The sequence below is a fragment of the Neolamprologus multifasciatus genome, chromosome 5 (assembly GCF_963576455.1).
Source record: "Neolamprologus multifasciatus chromosome 5, fNeoMul1.2, whole genome shotgun sequence".
NCBI lineage: Eukaryota > Metazoa > Chordata > Actinopteri > Cichliformes > Cichlidae > Neolamprologus > Neolamprologus multifasciatus.
The window spans coordinates 38440617-38463307 of record NC_140443.1 but is presented as its reverse complement, the minus strand read 5'-3'; the positions used below and the strand labels follow the sequence as shown (position 1 = coordinate 38463307).

Here is a 22691-nt window from a genome sequence, read left to right as displayed (position 1 = left end):
AGTGCTTAACTTTTCCACCGTTTGTTGCTCCACAGCAGCAGGGTTTTGTCCTTCCTCCTTTAACACAGCAGGCTTCACTCCTTCGTTAGGGGCCCTGTCAAGAGGAACTGGCAAACGAGGTGGTTTAGAAACAGGAAGCAGGCCTTCTTCCACAAGTTTGTTTGAAACAGCAATTTTCAAGTCCTCTTTCACCAATTGCCTTGATACATTTAAATCAAAGTGTGCTGCTATAGCAAACAAATCATGTTTTCTACACACATTTAGCTCCTCCCAAGAAGGACTACTCAAAAATGCACTCAAACTGAAAACACCAGTTGCCATACTAACTACCTCTGCCACGTAAACCAGTGGAAACAAACAGCTCCAAACCTTCACCATCCAAAAAAAATGGATTAAGCAGGGTGATATCCCGGACGAGCCCCCAATTTATGTTACGTCCCCTGGCTAGTCTAGGGGGTTGGAGGGACGAACATAAAGGGTGGATAGAGAAGGAGGAGCCAAGGTGGTAATTTTAGCAGGTTTATTTAACATTGGAGATAAGATTTGAGGCCAGACTGAGGTGTAACGTCAGGGAGAGCCAAGGCCAACATAACAAACAAAACATCCCTGATGTAGAAATAAAAGAAACTTACCTAACTCCAAAGAAACAAAATATACAACCTATAACCATAACCTACCTAACAGCACATAAACAGGAAAAAACAGGGTGTCAAAGCAAAAGGCAGCTCTCCCCTACAAACAGTCTGGACATGACAACAACAATGCTCATACCAGCTACAAAGGCATGCAAGCCTGCTCAAGTATGGCAACCAAAATGGCCAGAGGCCCAGAAGCACAGCTCCACAGGCCTTAAATAGTGCTCTGCTGATTACCAATCAGCCGGACTCTGCGCAGCATCCAATCAGGACAGAGGAGGTGGAGCCTGGACAAAACAAAGAGTTAGTAGTGAGAAGAGACATCCTCCTAGGGGATGTAACACCTATTCTAAATGAATTGCTGACAAAACTGAACAGCCATAATGGGTGGCTGTAGCTCAGGAGGTAGAGCAGGTCACCTACTGATCAGAAGGTTGGTGGTTTGATCCTTGGCTCCTCCAGTCTGCATGTCAAGTATCCTTGGGCAAGATACTAACCCCAAGTTGCTCTCCGATGCGTCCATCGGAGGATGAATGTGTGTGAATGTAGTTAGATAGCACTAAGTATAGATAAAGTGCTTGTGAGAATGGGTGTGATTGGGTGAATGTGGCATGTTGTATAGAGCGCTTTGAGTGCTCCGAGAGAGTAGAAAAGCGCTATATAAGAATCAGTCCATTTACCATTTACCATAATGTAGATGTCTGCACCAAAGGACTGGGATGCCGCTCTTGGATTAACAACGCCCTGTAAAGTTGTCATTTGTTCTTCTGTCAATGGACAGTCAGTGTTCGGAACAACAATGCTTGAATGGTTATGGCAAGATAGGCCACTGTCCTCCCAGTCAATGTCTGGAATCTGGAAGCCCTGCAACGAACAAGCAAAATTAGGAAAGAATAATTGTATATAGGAATCAATGAGTACTAAAAATGTGCACCTTTACCGGTGTGTTTTCTGGAACAGGAACAGGGTGATATCTGTGACCCAACTCCCACAGCTGGTTGGGACTCATGTTGTTTTCTGTTCGCAGTGGATGGATCCACTGCAAAATGTATTCAAATCATCCTCCAGTCGAGGAAGAAAGACGTAATGGCAGCAAAAGAGGTGTGCAGCATTTGAAATGTCAAGAAGGCCCTCTTCCTCAAGGTTGTGAAGAACATCGTAGTAAATGGCTCCTCCAGTCTGCATGTCAAGTATCCTTGGGCAAGATACTAACCCCAAGTTGCTCTCCGATGCGTCCATCGGAGGATGAATGTGTGTGAATGTAGTTAGATAGCACTAAGTATAGATAAAGTGCTTGTGAGAATGGGTGTGATTGGGTGGCTTCTAGGGTGGCTGTAGCTCAGGTGGTAGAGCAGGTCATCTACTGATCGGAAGGTTGGTGGTTCGATCCCTGGCTTCCCCAGTCTGCATGCCAAATATCCTTGGGCAAGATACTAACCCCAAATTGCTCTCCGATGCATCCATCGGAGTATGAATGTGTGTGAATGTTACTTAGAAAGCACTTAAAGAAATGTGCTTGTGCGAATGGGTGTGAATGGGTGAATGTACAAGTTGTGTACAGCGCTTTGAGTGCTCAGAAAGAGTAGAAAAGCGCTATATAAGAACCAGTCCATTTACCATTTACCATAAATGCATGTAACGGCCACCCAGAGGTCTCTCCACAGTCGCTCTATTCTGAAATAATATATAAAAAATATTTAATTAGGTATGGCTTTTCTTGGTGTGTATGAGAAATTCCCTGCTTGTTTCTAACCCTACATGAAATGTGTGCATGACAACAGTAATAATACATTATCAGGGCATGTAGGAAGGACCCAGGCATATCACTTAAAAGGTGCCAAAAGGGTTCTGATGATCAGTGGCAACATGAGATGACAACCAGACCATTAACACAGAATGAACCTTCACGGAAGGAAGGAACAGACTGGAAAAGGTGCGTGAATAACTAAAAAATAGGGCACATTCCTGAAGGCTCTTTGGGGTTTGTAGGACCTGTCCAATATTTTCTTCTTTGAGGGGTAAATAATGGAAATTGAAAGAAAAAACAACAACAAAAACCGCCAAAAAAAAGAAGCAACACCTGACACATATCAGACAGTATATCCTGCTGGATAGGGCACTGTTCTCTAAAGACATTTTACTATAAAACTTTTTTATAAAACTATACCCTTTAAATGTATGTATTTTTAAATAATGGAAATAAAGCTGCAACACCTTCCATCTCATGTCAGAAACATTTGAGGTTGACAGTATTTTATGAGAACAAACCTTTGATTGTGCACACTCTTTCCTGAAATGAAACTGCCTCTTCCTGTGCCACGAACAGTAAACATCAGCCGTGCAACCTCCACATTTTCCCCTCCGTGGTCGCCACGAACCCTGAAAACGAAAAGTACCCCAAAACATTCGAAGCTTTAAACAAACTTAGATCTGATAATAAAGAACAGCATATGCCTTAAGCAAAGTTTTAAAAACAAAATGTAAAACAATCCTTAAAATCTTTCATTGCTACTGCTCTGGAATGCATCAAAAAATTGTCTCATGAATGCACTTTCCAGCATGTGTCAGTATGAAGTTTAATTTAACACAGCTGTTAAAACATTTTTCAGGATTTAACAGGGTAGTAATAATTACTTAGATTTATTGAATTTGTTGGAAATTACCAAGGTTATTGTTAGGAGAAAAACCTCAGGAAAGCAAAGAATCACGGGCCCAGAGTTAATTCATGTACATGGACGATTACCTGACACCTTCCGTCGACTACAGAAAGTGTAGGCAAAGCGCGCCAGGCATTCACTCAGAGTTTATTATATACTGTCCTCTCACGTAACACTCATGGGTGGAGTACAAGTTAGGAAAAAACAACTTCTTATCTGCTGCCTGCATACGAGGCTGCACAGGATGCAAGCTTGCAAGACGAAGAGGACAAGTTGATTAACGATCTTGTAGTGGGTTAAAACAATACATGTGGGTGTTTGTCTAACTTGAGCAACTTCCTCATGTGATCACTTTGCTCCAGCTAAAGAATTTGCTGACACGCTATGTACAGGCATTACTCTGCAATTTAAATAAACTAAACATTAAGGTAAAATCTTTTCACATTCCAGCCTGTGTTTAGCAATTTGAATTGTACGGCAAAACGCATATCATTTATCAGGACATAAATTCTTACAACATGTATTTTCAGTTAGTTTATCATAGAATGCATTTGCTGGTTTTTATGGGCAACTTAGATACTTGTATCAGAGTCTACATCATAGTCATCAGTAAGTAACTACTTGTCTTTCACATTTTCAGTTACTACATAATTAGTTGCACTTCATCTTCATTTAACAAATAGGAAAAGAAGTCTTCATGATCTTCATCAGTTTGTGGTACATCTGCGTATGTTGTGAGTGATAAACTCATCATCTGTGAAATTACAGCCTTTAAACAAGGTATAACACAAGTAAAGAAAAGCAAAATAAAATAAAATATAATAAAGTAAAATAAAACCAGGAAAACTCCAACGCCGATCAACAGTCTCTTTAGAATCTGAAGCCATGTTTAAAGAATGTACATTATCTGGTACATACCAGATAATGTACATTATGTAGGTGCAGCACATGGTGTTGAATAAGACACACAATCCTCCTTTCTCAGCCAGGATCATGCCCAGTGCTACACGATATTGCATTACAGCAATTCAGAGAGCGTCCATTTCTTGGTTATGTCCCTCGTTGACCTTGCAGGATGCATTGAGGAACAAACCGAATCTTTTTCCAGCATGTTTTCCAGTCTCTACCCATGGGAATAGGGCGTGGAGAACTTTCTGTCCTGTGATAGGAATACTTATGACTCTTCTACTGCAGAAAAAAACCCTCTGTGAAAAGGGTGCTGGGTCCAGTTATCTTACTGCTGTTATGATCCCAGCAGTCTTCAGAGTGTCATTGTATGCACAGTACAGTGACACAGCATTAGGTGATGTTCATAGGTAACTGCTGCCATCACCACCATAGCTTCTGGTTCCTGTGCTTTTCACAGAATCATGATGTCATCCTCGGACTCCCCCTACGCTGTCGATGGAGCTTGGCACGCTTCCCTCATCCTTCAGGTGCCCGTCTGTTGTCCAAAATCTCCTCTGTTGGCCTCTGGAAATCCCCCTTGGCACAGTTCTCATTCCAACGCAGCTTCGTGGTCCTTGCTGCGGCTCCAAAGTCTAATCTCATGATGGGCCCCAATCAGCTCGACCTTTGACCTCAACCACTGCCTGGGCTGTCAGCTATGCCTGGAATGGTTCTTGCTTCTCACCGGGCCTCTGAAGATTTCTCAGGAGATGACTGCTGCACGTGTATTTCCTTGCTAGGAGGAAAAGCTTCTATTTGGAGAGCATGTCAACAATCATCAAACCACATTCTTTAGTTCAGTGAACTTCACTTATAGGCCATCAAAGCCTCATCTGAGCATGGATGCACCACTTGCATAGGTTTGATACCCGTTGAATGAACTGTTAATCACACAAATCGCTGCAAAAATCATATAAAATATAGTTTAATGTTAATTCATTGTTTCATGTTAATCCTGGGCCCCTCCTCTTGACGCATGGACACTCCCATGAGTCAACTCATCAAAACCAGATTCCTGTCTTAAAGAAAAAGGTTAGCTAGATCATGTCCCAGGCAACATCAGGGCGTCTCCCCCTCTGGAGCAGCACCACCTCGGACCTATAATCCTGCAATAAAAGATGTTAGTGTGATTTACATATTAAGTTTGCTTAAAAACTGGCTCCGCCAGGTGCCTGCATACACACCATCATGGCCTGAAAAACAAGATCTGGAAGTGAAACCAAAATAACCTTCACATTTTCCCTAAAACACAGTGTAACAGCATCACCACTCATAACCTATAAACACAGTTTCTTCACACATAAACCCAGAAATCTTGTAGTAGAAAAACATTAACTAGTTGTTCTGGTATAAATCACATGATCAAGTCACATGAAGAACTGTAATGCTGTAGAAAAGAAATGTAAATGTTAACGCTGCGCAGGTGTATACACTCTTTCTCACAGTAATCTCTGTGAGCAACACAAGCCCATGAATAACACACCCCCAGTAGATTCACAAACACAGAAAGTGGCATTTAAAGTTAAATCGGTATGCAACCTCGGATGTTGCTGTCATCTTTCTGCTCCTGTAAAAAGAAACACATAAATTCATACACCCTTTTGGCCTGTCTAGGTGGAGGTTAACTTTGAGTCGTAGTCAAGTCTTGTCAGGTTTTATCAGTCAGTCAGTTTGTTTTTATTTCCATTTATTAATTCATTCATTCATCCATTCTTTCTTTCTTTGCTGATAGTGGAAACTATCGCCGCATTTGATTTCCACCCTCAGCAAAATGACGTCATTTCAAAAGAAAAAAGAAGAATTTTAGATCGGATTACCTCGCTGAATCCTTTTTAGGCAGGGACTCTCATTTTCTAATTGTCCCAAATAAGTGGCTTTCTCCTGAGCCCATTTTAATGTGGGGAAACTCACTTGTAACAATTTTCTTGACGACGTATCGTATAGCGCTTCTAATCCTGCAGATCTGCTGAGAGAGATTATCGAACAAAACTTTCAGTGCACTGTGAAAGTATCAAAATAAAAAGGCCTCGTTAAGTCATGACACAAGCTCCTCATCTCAGGAGGGTAAATCATACCATTAGCATGGTTTATCATACCATCATACTAATTGGCAGGCTCAACTTCACAACAAAAGAAAAATTATCAGCTAGATTCACTCCATACCAACCATCAGCTGCACAACACACAACTTAAGCCTAATATGTTATTAGCTATGAGTTTAATCCCCAGGTCTGTGCTCTTCACTCATTTAGGCCACACACCCATTTTATTCAGTTTTCCTTTTTTCCCGTCATCATAAAACATGTGACATGTTGTCATGCACTTCACAAAAGAAGTTTGTTCTGACGTATTCAGAGTTGTGTATCTAGGTACAGGATTCACTCGCACATCAAAACAGGAAACTCAGTGTTTTAGAGTCTCCACTCTAACAAACTCCAACACATCCCATTCACTCGTGCTAGAATTCAGTCACCTTTCATTAATCTAAAAACGATCAACTAATTTGCATATCAGCTATTAACCCACTAAGATGACAGGACAACAGAAATGCATATTCAAAATGTAATCACAAAAATAGAATTTCCCTCATACAGTAAATTACTTGTGCTGCATCAATCAAGCAGAAAGCATCTCCCAATTTACTATATTAACAACTAAATTTATTGTCTGATCACTGGGTGGTCAAACCAGAATCTTTTTTCCCACAAAAATTAAACTGTTGTCCTGCAACCTAGAGAGTCAATTTTTTTTTATTATTGGATAAATTCAGCATTTGATAACAAGTGTCTGTTAAATTTACCCTATTTTAACACTGATGAGAGATAACAAGCTAATTTTCATTGCATGTGTGTTTGTGTTATTAGGCAGGTTTAATGCATGTCTGTGGAACTGCATCTCCAGCAGGGCATGTTCTTAAAGCTGCCTTTCCTACACACTTCTCTGCTATTATTTAATCATGTTGTAACTGATGTGCTATGAGTCCACTGGTCTTTGCATCACTTCTCATCACACTAAGTGGCTTAGAAAAGATGATAAACTGACTCACATGCTTAAGATGTTGTCTAATCTTCATGAGTTCTCTTGTATTTGGAAGTGTTAGTAGGGTTAATGCATGTTCTGCTTGTGTGCGTGTGATTTTTGTATGTTTCTTTTTGCAGTGTTTCAGACTCCTTCACAATTTTCCCACTTAAGCAGTCAGTTTTGTTTTCCCCAGGTTTGCTAACCCAAATTTTGATTTCCCAGATTAAAAACAAAATTCCTACGTGTTCTCACCACTGCTCTCACTCTGTTGTCCTCTCCCACTTCAACAGTCCAATAGCAGGCAGTTCTCTTTCAGCTTTGTCCTGTGTTCCACTGTCTCTTCTTGCCATTTTCTCCAAAAGTGGCAAATGTCAAACTCCAACAGTCTCCTCAGTTCTCCTCAAACGTTCTTTTCACATGCACAGTGAAGTTGCAGCTTGTTGGAAACACAGTGCCATTCATCCAATCAGGCAGGATGATGGGTTTGCTCTTCTTCTCTGATGCTGTTTGTCCACACTGCTGCTGCTTGCTGGGACTCTTTGCCCAGGACTTTGCTGCTGTCTCTTTATCTGCCATGTCATTGCTCTTTGGAGCTGCATTCCTTGTCTTCAGGGAGGAGTGAGAGCTCGCTTGTGAGTTTAAGAGACACGTGGTGCTGTAAATAAGTTAGCCAGAAACTTGGCCTGAATGTTTCTAATGATGTTAAACTATAACTTTCTTCCGACCGCTGCATGTGGAAAATTGATTCAGGTCTGCTTGTCACCTGAAAGTGACAAACTAAGACATGTTCATTATTATTATCACTGCTTAACCAACACACACAACTCTCTCTCTCTGTTTGTTTTTGTGAACTGTCCTTTCTTAAAAGCAGAAAATGAGATTGTAGTTGTTCTTGGCTGATCAACACAAAACCTTTTTCCTATGATTATTTTTCATCTACAATGTAATTTTTGTCTCTTTTTTACTCTTTTTTTTTTTAATAGCTGGTGACCTGCAGAATCACCGTTCTCACAATCAGAGGCAATTACTTTTACACAGCGCACAAAAACACTGTGACGTCAGACACATTAACACTCACTTTTTTTTTCATCTGCGTAAATAAATCATTTGGCCAATGGCATGTGCTATCGTGATCCATAAATATGATCACAAGTTTATTTAACTATTTTTCAACCCTCCAAAACAAATAAACAAAAACATGATGCTATGAACACTCTACACACATGAGTCAGGAAAACTGCTCACGGAAACTCTGCACACTCCAGTTATCACAGTTATCACAGTTCTGTTTCCCTCTCTTTGAAGAGTTCTCAGCCAGCTCCTGATCTGATAATGTGTAGCTTGCTCATCAGCTCAGAAAAGACCACAACGCAACCTCACACAGTGGTTGCGTGCTTTGCCCCACAGTGGCAAAGACTTGCACTTTCATATTCAATTCAGCTTCTCCGTCATGTAGTTTTCAGCTGTTTCATACAGGGTTCAGCATATTAGTTGTTATTATAGGTTTGCTCTATATCTCAGCAAAGTCTCATCCAGGATGACAAGTTTTCAAGCAGGTCAAGTGCCTCTATGCACTTAATTAGTTCAAATATTTACCTATTTTACTTCATATGTCATTGTATTGAATTTGAGCAACCCTAAGCTTAATGCAGATTACTTTCAACAATTATCTACCTCGCATCATAACTGACTGAGGTGCCTCTTCATATTAATATTATTTCATCATTAACACCAGTTTACAGGTTGTTATCCTTGCTATTATTAGTATGAATACATTAAAGATAAGTTGTAATTTAATTTTGCCGTTCGTTTATTTTTCATTATTCAGTCGGGTCTGTTTCCAACCCTTTTTAAACTACTTTAAACTACTTTGATCTCCATGTATAAACACTAATTTGTCCGGCGCCTGGACATTTTTCTCTAGCCACTGCTCGTCAGCAGTGAGTTTGGTGGGCTGATTAAATAAAAAGACAGTAACAAAGGAAGTAGTTCAGCAACTTAATGTGCTTACTTACTTCCGACACACAAACATTTATACACAGTCGCGCAGATCCTTACGGCGGATCACTCCTAAACCCTTACGGCGGGTGAGACCTTTAACGTGTTTTACTTTACAATCCTTTCGGCGGATTAGTCCTATGAACCCTTACAGTGGGTTAACCTTATTACACGTATTTTTTAAAATCCGTACAGTGGATTAGACTGTCAAACCCTTTCGGCGGGTGAAACCTATTTCTGTTTTACGCGAGTGTGATTGAGTGGATTCTTTTACCTTTCCAAGATCTCTCCATCTATGTTTGAGGTCTTTCACTGGATCCCAGCGTCGTGGACCACTGATAAGAACACCGGCCACTCCTTCCATGGAGGAGGGTGTCAAAAAACCTCGGTGCGGGGTCCCAATGACGACAGGATACAGCGTAGATCTCTGGTTTGGAGTCACAACAATCGAGTTGCTTTTTCCAAATCCGGCTCGGAGGACCAAGAAATGTAAGGAGAAAAACCTCAGGAAAGCAAAGAATCACGGGCCCAGAGTTAATTCATGTACATGGACGATTACCTGACACCTTCCGTCGACTACAGAAAGTGTAGGCAAAGCGCGCCAGGCATTCACTCAGAGTTTATTATATACTGTCCTCTCACGTAACACTCATGGGTGGAGTACAAGTTAGGAAAAAACAACTTCTTATCTGCTGCCTGCATACGAGGCTGCACAGGATGCAAGCTTGCAAGACGAAGAGGACAAGTTGATTAACGATCTTGTAGTGGGTTAAAACAATACATGTGGGTGTTTGTCTAACTTGAGCAACTTCCTCATGTGATCACTTTGCTCCAGCTAAAGAATTTGCTGACACGCTATGTACAGGCATTACTCTGCAATTTAAATAAACTAAACATTAAGGTAAAATCTTTTCACAGTTATTATCGTTAACGAAAACTAACGAAATAACGAAAACTAGAAGTGAAAAAACATTTTCGTTAACGGAAATAAAAATAAAAACAAAAAAAGGAAAACTAACTAAAACTGGAATGAGTGTTCACAAAACTAACTAAAATTAACTGAATTTATAGCAAAAATGTGTTTAGTTTTCATTGATGTGTGCGTGTCATACAAGAGTCAAGGGTGAAAATGAAGTTTAGTTTCCAGATTTTTTTCTTGCTGTGTCTCATTATGCCAGCAGGTGGCAGTACGTTAGTCGAGTCGTCTGTGTTGCTGCTCCGTCCACGCGCAGAATCATGTCAGGAAAAGTCAGGAGTCAGAGTCCAATTTGGAATTACTTTGAATATGACTGTGTTTTGGATAAAGCAAGTGTCTTGTAGTGGAAAGAGACAAATTATGAGGGACATTTGTAAAGGGAAAAAAATCCCACAAACCTTAAAGTGCACTTGAAAAGCTCACACAAGAAGGCTAACCTAGCTTAGCTTGAGAAGGTAAGGGAGCACACTGAACCCTCATCCCCAGAAAACAGAAGCTAACCCCAGGCAAGGCAGTGTGATACATCCCGAGACAACAGGACGGGGATATCTACACAACTGTGTGAGTCAATTACCTTCAAAAGGTTTATCAATTCACTTGAACCAAAATTACGAACACCCGGTGCTGCAAGAGTTAATAGTCTCATTGGGGCCAAGATATACGTTTTATAGTTGCCTGGTATCAATGGTTGTTCATCTGCCTTTATTTATTTATTTAAAGAACCCATAGGTGGGAATGTGAGTTGTCTGTCTCTGCGTGTTAGCCCTGCGACAGACAGGCGACCTGTCCAGGGTGCAGTATGGTAGCTGGAATAGCAACATACCCAAGGATGAGCAGAATGACTGATATGATGAAACTGGGATTTTTGTTACACTTAATTATTGCAAACACAACTAAAACTATAACTGAAACTAATCAAAACTAAACTGAAACTAAGGATTTTCAAAAAATAAAAACTAAACTAAACTAGCAAACAATTGGTAAAAACTAATTAAAACTGATATAAAATTGAAAATCTGAAGTCAAAACTAAATAAAAATAAAAACTAATGAAAATTGCAAAACTATTAAAACCCTGGAAATTACGCAAGTGCCATCTTGTATCATTGTGATCTGTGTAAAGAGACAATTTTAAGAATATTTTTGCAAAAATATTTACATCAAATTAAACAAATAAGTAGTCTATGGCATTTAAAAGTGGTTACCTACAATTCTAAAATGATAATACTAATTCTTATTGATGATGATGATATTGAATTTGAAATCATAGTGTAACACTGAACCCGACATCATAAAATGATTACCCTTGTAATGTCAGGGAGTTACAACCAAGGAGGGAAAATATTACTATCTCATCCCTTGTATCCAATTACATAACTGCACTGCTTGGTAAAGGTGTTGAATTAATTTTTTTATTCTTAAATATCCCCAAGTCACCATAACAAATATTTGAAATTAGAGATATATATATTGAGGGAAGTTAGAATCATCTTAAACAACTTTTAATGAAATATCCAAAGGTAGTCTTACAAAAGGTATGTAAGAAAATACCTAACCCAGAATAAAATGCATCACTTATTACCTGAGAGGAAAACCAAACTTCTCGACTGATTTTTGGAAGAATGCCAGTGTTGTTGTTGATGCCAGATTGTTGGAAGCAGCACCGAGATACATAATCTTTAGAGGAAAAAGAACAATGAGCAACTTCCATGTAAATATTGCATTTGATTTACTTACTAAACTAAACTTACCTTACGAGAAAAGCCATCAATACCTCCAAAGATCACAATGTTATAGCTGAATGGGGAAAACAAAATATTTTTTATCTATTTTTGAATTATCACTTTGAAGTGTTTAAATGTAAGCAATGCGAGATGTAATTTATGTCTGTCCAGATGCAAATATAGTAACGAGTAAGATAACAAAATACAGTTCTGAACATTTGCAGCTGAAAAAATTCTCAGGAATATCTTTCACTTCAAAAGATCAAATAATTTACCGTATCAGTTTGTGATTTGTGTCAATATGCATTAGAGACTGTGGTCCTGGGACGGGATAAGCACGTCGAGCAATGCATCCCAAGGAAACCATCCTTGACACAACACCAGCTGTGTCAACACGGTGCATAGAACTTCGAACCCTTTGGTACTGGACTCTGTGTCCTCTGGCCTGAAGAAGTGCTTTCACCATCCAATGAAATCAAATCCAGCGTGAGGCTGCCTGGATTTTATGTCTGTAATGCATTGGTCCAACTCTTCATCTGACAGGCTGCTATAGAGTGCTTTGACTGAAAGATTGAACTCATTCATGCGTCGGAATATTGTGCTTCTGGACATTCCCAAAATTTTAGCAATGGCTGGGATGGACAAGTTCAGTTCCAGAAGGCTGTTAAGATGATAGGGGGAAAGAGCCATTCTTAGTCGCCCAGTAGGTCCCCACTCAAACTGAATGACAGCACTATGTAGATTCATTTTATCCTTTTCTCTGTTTATCAGAGTATGTAAACTACATAATGCATCTAAGAGGACAGGGCAAACCTCAACTTGACTGGACAAAGCTTGTAGAAAAACTAGTTCCTGGGTGCAAATGAAATCTAAAAAGTCCAGATCCAGGGGAAGGTGTTCAAGACAATGTTCTAAACGTGAACGCAGTCTCCGAAGAATATGATGTAGGAGAAGATCCTAACAGAGAGGAAAAAGTAGAATTATTTTTGTAATTTTTAAATCACCAACAAAAAGTGTGTTAAAAACAGTGTTAGTTACGTTAACTGAATATTCTTAGGCTATAAGATTCCAATGTTTATTTTATCATATTTCCTTATGGTTCTTTCAAAAAAGTTTATTTTGTAATTTATGCCATTTGTTGCAGTATTTTGATTTTCTGGTTAGGATTTTATTTATTCTTTTCTTACATCTTTTGTTTTAATAGCACAGTATATTTAAAAATTGAGCTCACAAGAGAAAAAGCTTTATTTTCTATTTTATCTTTTTTATTTAAATGTTTTTGAGAACAAAGCCAAACCAAAACTTACTGAAGAAAGCTGGAACTGATTCTCGAGTTCAGTGTTCCCAAGAAATACTCTGAATGGATGAAAAAAAAAAAAAGAAAACAGATTGCCTGGCAGCGTGTTTCATTTATGAAAAGGTCAGAAAATTAAATTTGATATTGTCAAATTTAATCCCTTTTGTTTATGAAACAGTGAGAATGAATTTCTTAATGGGTCGCTCAGTTTGGGGAAATTGTGGGTAGCCTGCAAGGGCCTCAACTTATCCATTCCCACAATGTGCAACAAATGGGCACAGCTGATCTTCAACAGTGGAACATCGGCCAGTTACTTCCAACTTTAACTTGTAGTCTTGGAGAGCAGCATGCCAAAACTGCATGCACAACTTCTGCTAACAGTGGAAACGGATTGAGAAATCCATGCAAACAGATTCATAAACCGAAAGAATATTATTTTACAGGATTAATTATCATATCAGCCGCTGGCTGATCACAAACCCTGAGGGTGTATATGAGAAGCAGAAGAAGCAGAGGGAATATCCCGTTTAAGTTTAGATACTATTTGTAAAGATATTGACCATATCCTTTTCTGAAAGTGTGGATATAATGGATGGGGTAAGGTACTGGCATGCTACAACTTTATAGTTGTTAAATTCTGGGTACAAGTATACATACCCATCTTGTACATGTTTTTTATTATTATTATTATTATTATTATCATCCTACCCAATTACATGTTTCTTTTAATCAGAGTATGCTGTTTTAATGACTTTACAATATAATTTACATTGTGTTCCTTACATTTTCCCTAATTGTATGTTATATTAATCCTATATTTCCGTTTTAATATTTCTAATGTTTGCCTTGTTTTCTTCACTGTCTGGTCTGCCTCTGTCTCGCCTGTATGGACGCATTTACACCTAAATTTCCCCAACAAAGGATGTTTTAATTCCCCACTATTCCAGTGAAACACGAGTCTCCCATCTTCCTGCTACCGGTCTCGAGTTTTTCTTCACCAAAGCACACACCAACTTCATACTGACGGACAGATCACTGCCCTTTTGCCGCCTTGTCTGACCGTGTTTTGTGGCTTTGGTTCGGTTCACCTCACTCTTCCCCATTCTTGTCATTAAATCAGGCCGTTCTGCAACCATGACAGCCATTCACTCTATCACAGCAAAAACTGTAGTGTTGAATCAACTCCCACAGAGTTGATTTTAACATTTTTTCAGGGTTTATATAGCTCCACACTCTACAGAGTTGAATTAACATTTTCAAAATAGTTAATTATTTAACACTTTGTCAGAGTTCCTTCTTTAACTCTTAAAACTGGGTTAAATTAACACTGAGCAAATTATTATTAACACCATGTCTGAGTTAATTTTAACTCACCAAACTGGGTTAAATTAACACTACACAGATTGAAAAATAACACTACTTTAACTCTTTACTCTTTTATTAAGGTAGTTTTAATTCCTAAAAGAACTATTTATGTAATAGATTAACATAACTTTTAACGACAACAATTACAATTATGAGAATAATTTCAAGAAAACTGTACATTGTCCAAAAACATTTATTATCATGCTTCTTTTTCCCAGAAAGTGAATCAAAACATAATAAATGAAGATATAATGTACAAACTTTCATCTGCAGCACTGTATGAGTTTTGAATATCAAATGGTCTGTGACATTTGAGTTCAGTTATTTTTATGACACACCGTTCTTCAGTTTGTACTACTTTGAATGCATGGTGATGTTCATCAAAGTTTTCAGTAAAGAGTTTGTGTGTCAACAAAAAAATGTCATTTTCAACCATAAGTGTATCAATTATTTGACAAAAGACTGGCATGTCTTCCTCCATTGTACTGCAAACAACGAGTCCAGCTTTGTACGCTACACCATCAATTTTAACCCAACTTGTTGAGAAAACATCTTTTGTTAATAGCATTTCACTATTGACCACACTTTGATCTCTTAAAGAAAATGATTTAATTGGCCCAAACTCCTTCTGTTTAAGAGAAAAGGTTTCCCAGTGATAAGCAATGGCCATCTGATGCTGTTTAGCAAGCGATTTGGTGAGGTTTTTGAAATTTTTGAAATAATCTTTGAACAACTTGTGCTTAGCTTCAAACCTCATACTCCACATATACAGTAAAGGGCCAATTTTTCGAATAGAGGATGGGTAATGAATCATAAAATGATGCTTAGGAATCAAGTTTCTGTGTGGATACGTGTGCTTAAATAGTTTGTGGTGGTCAATAATCAAATTCTTCAAATATATAGTCATTCCCAGAGTGAGACAAGGTGAAAAAACAATGTTCATTATTTGAAGTAACAACAATAACAAATTCCAGTGTCTGTTCCCTGCAGGAATAATGTCACCAAACAAAAGTGGGATGTTTTTCACAAGACAGAATGTCTGGATAGAGTTCAAACCAATGCTATTGCCAGCACTGTCCAATATGATTTTAGTGGGCCGGTTTTTTCTTTCTAAAAATCCATAGTCAAAACCATAAATCCTAGAAAGCAAGTTCTGTTCTGATATGAAGTGTTGCGTAAGATACTCAAAAAGCAATTTGACCTCATACTGAGCCACACCTTCAAGAAGGTCATGCATTATATCAAATGAGTAGTTATTGCAAATATGGTAATACTGCAATGAATTGAGTGCAGAATTTCTTTTCAACCCATACAGTGACTTCAATTTAGGATTTTCCCGAAGAGACTGGCAATGTATGTCAAACAAATCTTTCCCATGATGAATAATTTTAGGATCATCCTCACTGTACACCATTTGACAATCATTCTTCTCAATCAAACAAAGACAACAGAAATGACGGCTACTGAACGACTCATTAAAACCAAGAATTGAGTGCATCCCTAGGTTATCTCCAGTGATCTGTGATATTGTGCCATATACCTGCTCATCAGAAAATGGAAGACTTAGCCCTTGGCTTTCCAGTTTTTTGACATCATTTATCAGTGGTTCCAGTATAACATCAAAACCATACTTTTGCAGATCTGGTGTGTGGAAAAGTGACACTAAATGAATGTTCATCAAAATGGAATTAAATTTTGGGGGCAAGTATCTTATAACAAAATAAATACAGCCAATTTTGTGAATTCCGCGTTTAGAGCCAAGAGGATTGGCTGTTTCAAAATCATCATAGTATAGCTGAATTTGTAATGCATGCCTTTTGGCTGAAAACAAAGGGTGAGTTTTAAAGTAACTTCCATCACAAAAGTCATGATAAGCATCAGGCTCTGAGCTACACTCTCTCTGCAGGAAAACACAAATCTCTGGATTTCTAAACATGAACTTCAAAGACTCCAAAATAGGTACATATATAAAAGTATCCTTCACAGGTACTTGATCATAAGTACCAGACTTCTGATTTCGCCTGATGTCATACCTCACTCCAAGTGTTATTTCTCTAGGTTCTACAACTCCCCATTTTAGATTGAAGTATTTATTTTGTTTCCATTCTGTGTTCAGATTGGTGAAAGGGTTTTCAAACATTCATTTATTAAAGATATGCTGGAGTCCTTTGTGGGTAACGCAGAAAGAATGGCCTGCTTTGCTTCTGAGCGAAGCTCACTTGTTAATTCCTCCAAATCGCCTACAAGTGAGGATACTAAATTGTTAGAAAGGCCACTACCCTGCAGTTTAGCCACAATGGATGCACACATTTCTTTGGATGAATCCCTTGTAAGTACTGAATCAATGGTCACTGGAACACTGGAAGAACTAGACTCTGGAAGAACACTGGGAGAACTGTGAGGAAGATTTGAGGAATTAAACTGGTCCTCCAAAGCAGGTGAAACTGTGTCATTAGAAAAACAAGCAATGGCTGAAGTTCGATCATTTTGGTCAACATTGCTGTGAAAACTACTGAGGTGCTTCCTAAAGCCTGCATAAGTTTGGAACTGAAGCCTGCAGCCTGGCTGCCAACAAAATAACTTAAACTTAGGTCCAGGATAATAACCATGTTCACCTCTTAAATGTGAAATCAGCTGCTGACTGCTGGGATAAGCTCTCTTACACAAAAAACATGTCAGCATTTTAATGATTTTTACTTAGGTTGTGAGAAGAATTTCCTGGTTAAGGATTTTGGCTCTCAAGTCACGAACTCTTGGAGACTCCTTCATTTTCCCCATATCAATATTGTATACTGTTGTCTGCAGAAATGTGTAGAAATTCAAAAGTGCAGCATCATAAGACACATTGAACGCAAAATGAGCTTTAAAAAGCTCATCAAATGCCCCAAGGGAGCGGCTGGCCTGGCAGGGGATGAGACGCTTGTCTATGGCAACATAGAAGCTGTCGACCTTCCTCTTCTGGCGCCCAACAGCCAGGAGGTATGGCTGCTGACTCTGCTGATTCTGGAGATGCTCTTCCAAACTGCAGCAAGACTGGAGTTGAGACAAAGATACTGAGCATTAGACACAGGAGCAAGTCAGAGATAATAGCATCACAGAAATTAGTATGTAAACCTCCTTTGTAAGCTCAACTGTAATTTGTTTCATTCACCTCTTAACCAGTGACATGACAACTTATGATAAAAACTATAAATATTAAATTACCTTATGAAAGACTACAAGTCTCTCAACAGCATCAGAGGCGCTGATTTTTTGATACTTTGGTCCTCCTGGAGGTGGCGGAAGGAGATGTAACAGTAACAACAGGGAGGCCATGTCTTGGTCAAAGGCTGCGGCCAAAGAGTCACAAGAATCAATTGACAGCAAATCTTTCAAATGCAACTTTTAAGGAGAACTAGAAAAGCACTTCCTAAGAAAGTTGAAATGTGCTGTCATAAACATTAAACTAACAGCTAAAGAAAACTGATGAAGCAAAGCTAACAGGTGAATGAATTGGTATTTATTAATAGAATCCTATTAATAAATCGCAAACATCGCAAAGGAGGGGACAGCCTAACTGACTATGTTTGGGGCGGGTGTCTCAAAGGGAGAAGAGAGTGAGACAGAGAGAGAGACAGATTAGAGACAAGTCAACGATGAACGATGTCAAAGTAAAAAGCAGGAGTGACTAAAACAAGCTCTCTTCAATTATTTTGGGATGTTATTTACTTATCAATTGTGAAAAAATTGCTCTGAATAAACAGAGGAGCAAAAACGCTCATGAACTGGCGTGGAGAAAGACGTGTCTGTGTGAACAGGGGAAAAGCTGAACATGGCGCGGCGCTTCCACGTGCAGTGTCTACCGTCACTCACGAGTAAAAAGACTGCAACATTAACATTAGCATTGGAGGCTAAATAGAATTTTCGACACATCTCCTCCTCTATTAAAGCTCGTTTTCAGCAACCGAACACCAAGAAACATCAAGAAAACCTCACTGCACCGATAGAATACCGTGAATTTTATATAAGTTTGAATTACTTACCGTTTGTGTAAAATACTCCAAGCAGCAACACGGCAGGCATCCACCAGCAGCAGTGTAACCAGCAGAAGCACATGGAAAATCGGCCCGGCAGAGCAAACTATTAATTGATCCACGGGTTTACCTGGGCAGAAGCCCAGGGGCCTACCAAGATAAATAACTCTCTTCAGAGTTCATTTGCCTGGACTTGAATAACATTGTTTAATAACTCCAACACTGAACACTATTTGAATCAGAATGTGTTAAAATGACACTTTGAGAGTGGAAATCAACTCTAACATGTTTAACCCTGAAATTTTAACACTCCAGTTTTAGATGGCGTTATTCATGGTGTATTTTACCCCTTCACCAAATGCCGTTCTTGTTTCCATCATTATATTTGCAGTCTTCGTCTATCTATCAATTTCTGCGGAGTATTTTTTTATTTTTTTTTTAACGAGTATCCTATTTTCTAAAGCACAGCATGTAAAGGGTAGCTCAGTTAGCAAGATGCTAGCATGTAGCGCTTAGTGAGACACGCCTCAGACGAGTTGAGCAAAGACCCCGTTTGTGTACTTTATACGTGAGCAACGGATTTAAATAAAATTAACGTTTCAAAAGACAAACTTGAAGATAAAAAACAATATACTTACCGGAGAACCGCCAGGGTTTGCCGCTGCCATCTTGGCGCTCCTAAATTCAAAACTGCCTCTGCAGACAGGCAGGGGAGGCGTGGAAATTGTCTTTGAGTTAGTCAAACGTTTTCCTTAGTTCGAGTAGATGATAAAATAAAATGAAAATAAATGGGATTTTAAGTAGGACTAGGCGTTCTGTAATGATCTCTATTTCGGAGAAAAACTTAATCACTCACCTTTAAACAGCTCTCTTTTAGGAGACACACTGCTGGCTAACGGTGTCATGTGATCAAGCAGCGTAATTTAATTGGCTGAGAGCCGCTCGACTCGCTCTGGTGCTGATTGCTCTGGCTTGGGTCAAAAGGTCATCACTTTTGCAGGTGAATTTTTTGCAGGTGAATTTTTGCAGGGAAATTTGGAGGATAAAAATTCAGTGTTATAAATTCAATGTCTAAAAATACTTGAATTCTGATGATACTATATTTCTTCCATAGTATGTGCTTCGGGGTTTGTACATCCTTTGGAGTTTGTACGTGTTTTGGAGTTTTTACGTGTTTTGGATTTTTTACGTGCTTCAGGGTTTGTACGTGCTTCGGGGTTTGTATGTGCTTTGTCTCAAGCGGTTTCCGTAAATATACTTTTATTTATTCACTCCACATAAAATGTAATAAATAAATCATATAATACAAAAACCAACTATTTACATTTCAACTTTTAACTATTTAAATTTTCAGCTTTTTCCTTTTAAACAAATTTAAAGTGAAACAACACAAAACACTGCAAACCACAACACAATTAAATATAAATTAAAATATGAAAACAAAAAGAAGATGCACATTCTCTGTCAAATGGGCCTGCATGAATAAACTTTCTGAATCCTTTATCATCTGCAACTGAAAATAGTTGTGGATGATTACTATACCTTTATAATGTGAGGTTGTTGTCCCTGGCTCTCTTTCTCTCTCTCTCCCTCCCGCTCTGTTCCTATGCTACTGCAAGTGTAACTACTGCCCTCCCCCCCTCTTCCCAGCGTAAAGCACAAGGCTCGCGTGCTGAGTGAAGCAGAAAAAAAGTGCGAGAGAGAGGGTGAGAGAAGGAAAAAAAAAGAATAAAAAGAGACCCGGCTCTAAGAGCCATTTCGTTCGCGACCGACCCATCACTACATCTCAGACTGAGACCTGACATTTTTTCATGTGAGTCTGAGACCTGACAACTTTTTTCCCGAGACCTGACGATGTCCTAAAATGTACACCATACCTCAGAGCAGACCTTCCCAAAGTGTGGGGCCCACCCCCTAGGGGGGGCGCAGAGCCATTGCAGGGGGAGGGCGCGGCATGAAAAGGGAAAAAAAAACAACGCTTGGACACTGCTAGCACAGGGCGCCCACAGAAACGCTAAGCAGGAGATGAAGCATAGCTGAATATGTTTCCAAATCAACTTCATTCTAAGCCAAAGACTAGAAAATATGGTGAAGCAAATCTTCCCTTTGGTTTCACCTGCACAAGTGCCGAGGTAGGTCTCCCTGCAGGATTGGTTTCCCTGCGTTGGGAGCAGCGCTGGGCTGTTTAAATCACGGACAAACAGGATCCAACAGTTGTTTATGTTTTTGAACCCATTTTGCACAGAGAGGCATTTTTTGAAAAATGTATTGATAGCAATGTTGAATATTATTACACATGAAAAAAAAAAAAAAACTACATGTAAAATAATCACACCGTGACGCCTCTGCCGTTGTAAATGGAGGGACAGTAACTGTGTGTAAAACCTGCAGACAGTCAGATTAACAGTATTTTGTCTCTGTCTGCCATTCTGCAATTTATCTCATGTAAACAATAACGTGCACACAGCGTGACGTGAAAAAACCTTTGACGTTGCGTGACGAACTCTGTATTCCTCGTCCACACGTAAACGCAAAAAAGGAGTTTTAAAAAATCTCCGTTCTCGGTGATTCAAAACGCCGTTTACGTGGACGAAACAGCTGCGTGTTCAAAAATACCCGTGTAGGTGTGGACGTAGCGTAAAAGAGTTAGTCGTTTATTTTCTTACTACCTGTAATTTATTGCAGATTACTTGTATTTGCTTAATTGTTTACTAAATGTTTGAGGTGTGAAATAAACCGCAATGGAGCAAAATATGGGTGTGTGTGATGGAGGATGTGTTTGTGCGTGCGTGCGCGCGACGGGGGGCGCGAACGTTTTTACTGTAAAAAAAGGGGGGCCCAGCAAAAAAAGTTTGGGAACCACTGCCTCAGAGCAACACAAAGACTGAAAACTCTCCATAGACAGTCAATGGAGAGCTTGTTCAAAATCACCGCTGGAATTCTCTAATGAGACGCATTTTCAAATTGTCATATCTCCTTAACGAAGCAAAGTTAAGACATGAGGCTTGTGCCAATATATCTTCAGATACTCCTGGTGCTCACAATTCAAGAATTTTTTCCTCACCTATTACCGTTTGGCCATGAATTACATTTGTTTGAGGATAGGAAATTCGTCCGTCGCTCAGATTTCAAACTCTGGAAATGAGGCACTTTTTTTCTCTTGTCATATCTTTTTGATGGATGTCAACAGAGCCCTGAAAATTTCCATGACTGTTCACCAATGTCTGCTGTTTCTTACGCTGAAAGAATGATTTTGATGCTCCATATAGATTTAAAATTACAAAACGTTGTTTGAGGGCAAGTCGAAGCAGTTTTTGCTTTGCCTCTACTCAGTTACAGTGTATTACAAGTCATATATCTTTAATAATTTATATTTTGTCTCTTAATTATGAGGACCTGCAGATTCCCCCATCTCTTCTGAAGAAAACAATGTCAGAATGACCGTTCTAGCCCGAATGGTTAGGAAATTATGGCCATTTGTTCGAGGAGAATCCTGAATGTGAGAAATACACTGAAGAAAACTCACAGCTCTCTCTGTGTCTGTGTGTGTAAGGGCTGATTACAGCAGGTGCAGCTAATTTAACTGACCTACATATACCAAGCCCAGACTCTTAACAGCTCCTGTTCACTTCATGTGTGTCTGCATCAACATTTCTACTATGTTAAAGTATTACTGCTAAATCGTAGTATTTCTGCCAAATCAAAGTACTTCTGCTATATCTTAGTTTTTTTGCTCAATCATAGCATTTCAGCCAAATCATACTATGTGTGCTAAAACATAGTATTTGTACCACATCATAATATTTCTACTATGTTGTAGTATTTTGGCTAAAACATAGTATTTCTGCAAAATCATAGTATTTATGCCAAAGCACACAATTTCTGCTAATAAGCAGAAATAGTATCTTTTAGCAGAAATTTCTGCAAAATCATAGTATCCCTGCCAAATCGTAGTATTTTTGCAGAAACATAGTATTTCTGCCAAATCATAGTATCTGTACTAAATCATAGTATTTCTGCCAAATCATAGTATTTTTGCAGAAACATGGTATTTCTGC

General features: G+C 39.0%; 2 long non-coding RNA genes and 1 pseudogene across 3 annotated transcripts; 1 reads left to right on the top strand and 2 right to left on the bottom strand.

The window, feature by feature from the left end:
• Nucleotides 1-1381: 1381 nt before the first annotated feature.
• LOC146519294 (uncharacterized) lies at nt 1382-22543 on the bottom strand (annotated as a pseudogene). The gene is made up of 8 exons (XR_014874023.1): nt 19490-22543; nt 19272-19384; nt 12234-12915; nt 11986-12031; nt 11817-11911; nt 2904-3014; nt 1576-2309; nt 1382-1499 (listed from the first exon to the last, which is right to left on the bottom strand). The product of XR_014874023.1 is annotated as an uncharacterized LOC146519294 (transcript).
• On the bottom strand, nt 3722-10175 carry LOC146519296 (uncharacterized). The gene is made up of 2 exons (XR_014874025.1): nt 9994-10175; nt 3722-9951 (listed from the first exon to the last, which is right to left on the bottom strand). It is a non-coding gene; the product is annotated as an uncharacterized LOC146519296 (long non-coding RNA).
• On the top strand, nt 14757-17852 carry LOC146519295 (uncharacterized). Its single transcript, XR_014874034.1, has 2 exons — nt 14757-15795; nt 17597-17852. It is a non-coding gene; the product is annotated as an uncharacterized LOC146519295 (long non-coding RNA).
• Nucleotides 22544-22691: the final 148 nt, after the last annotated feature.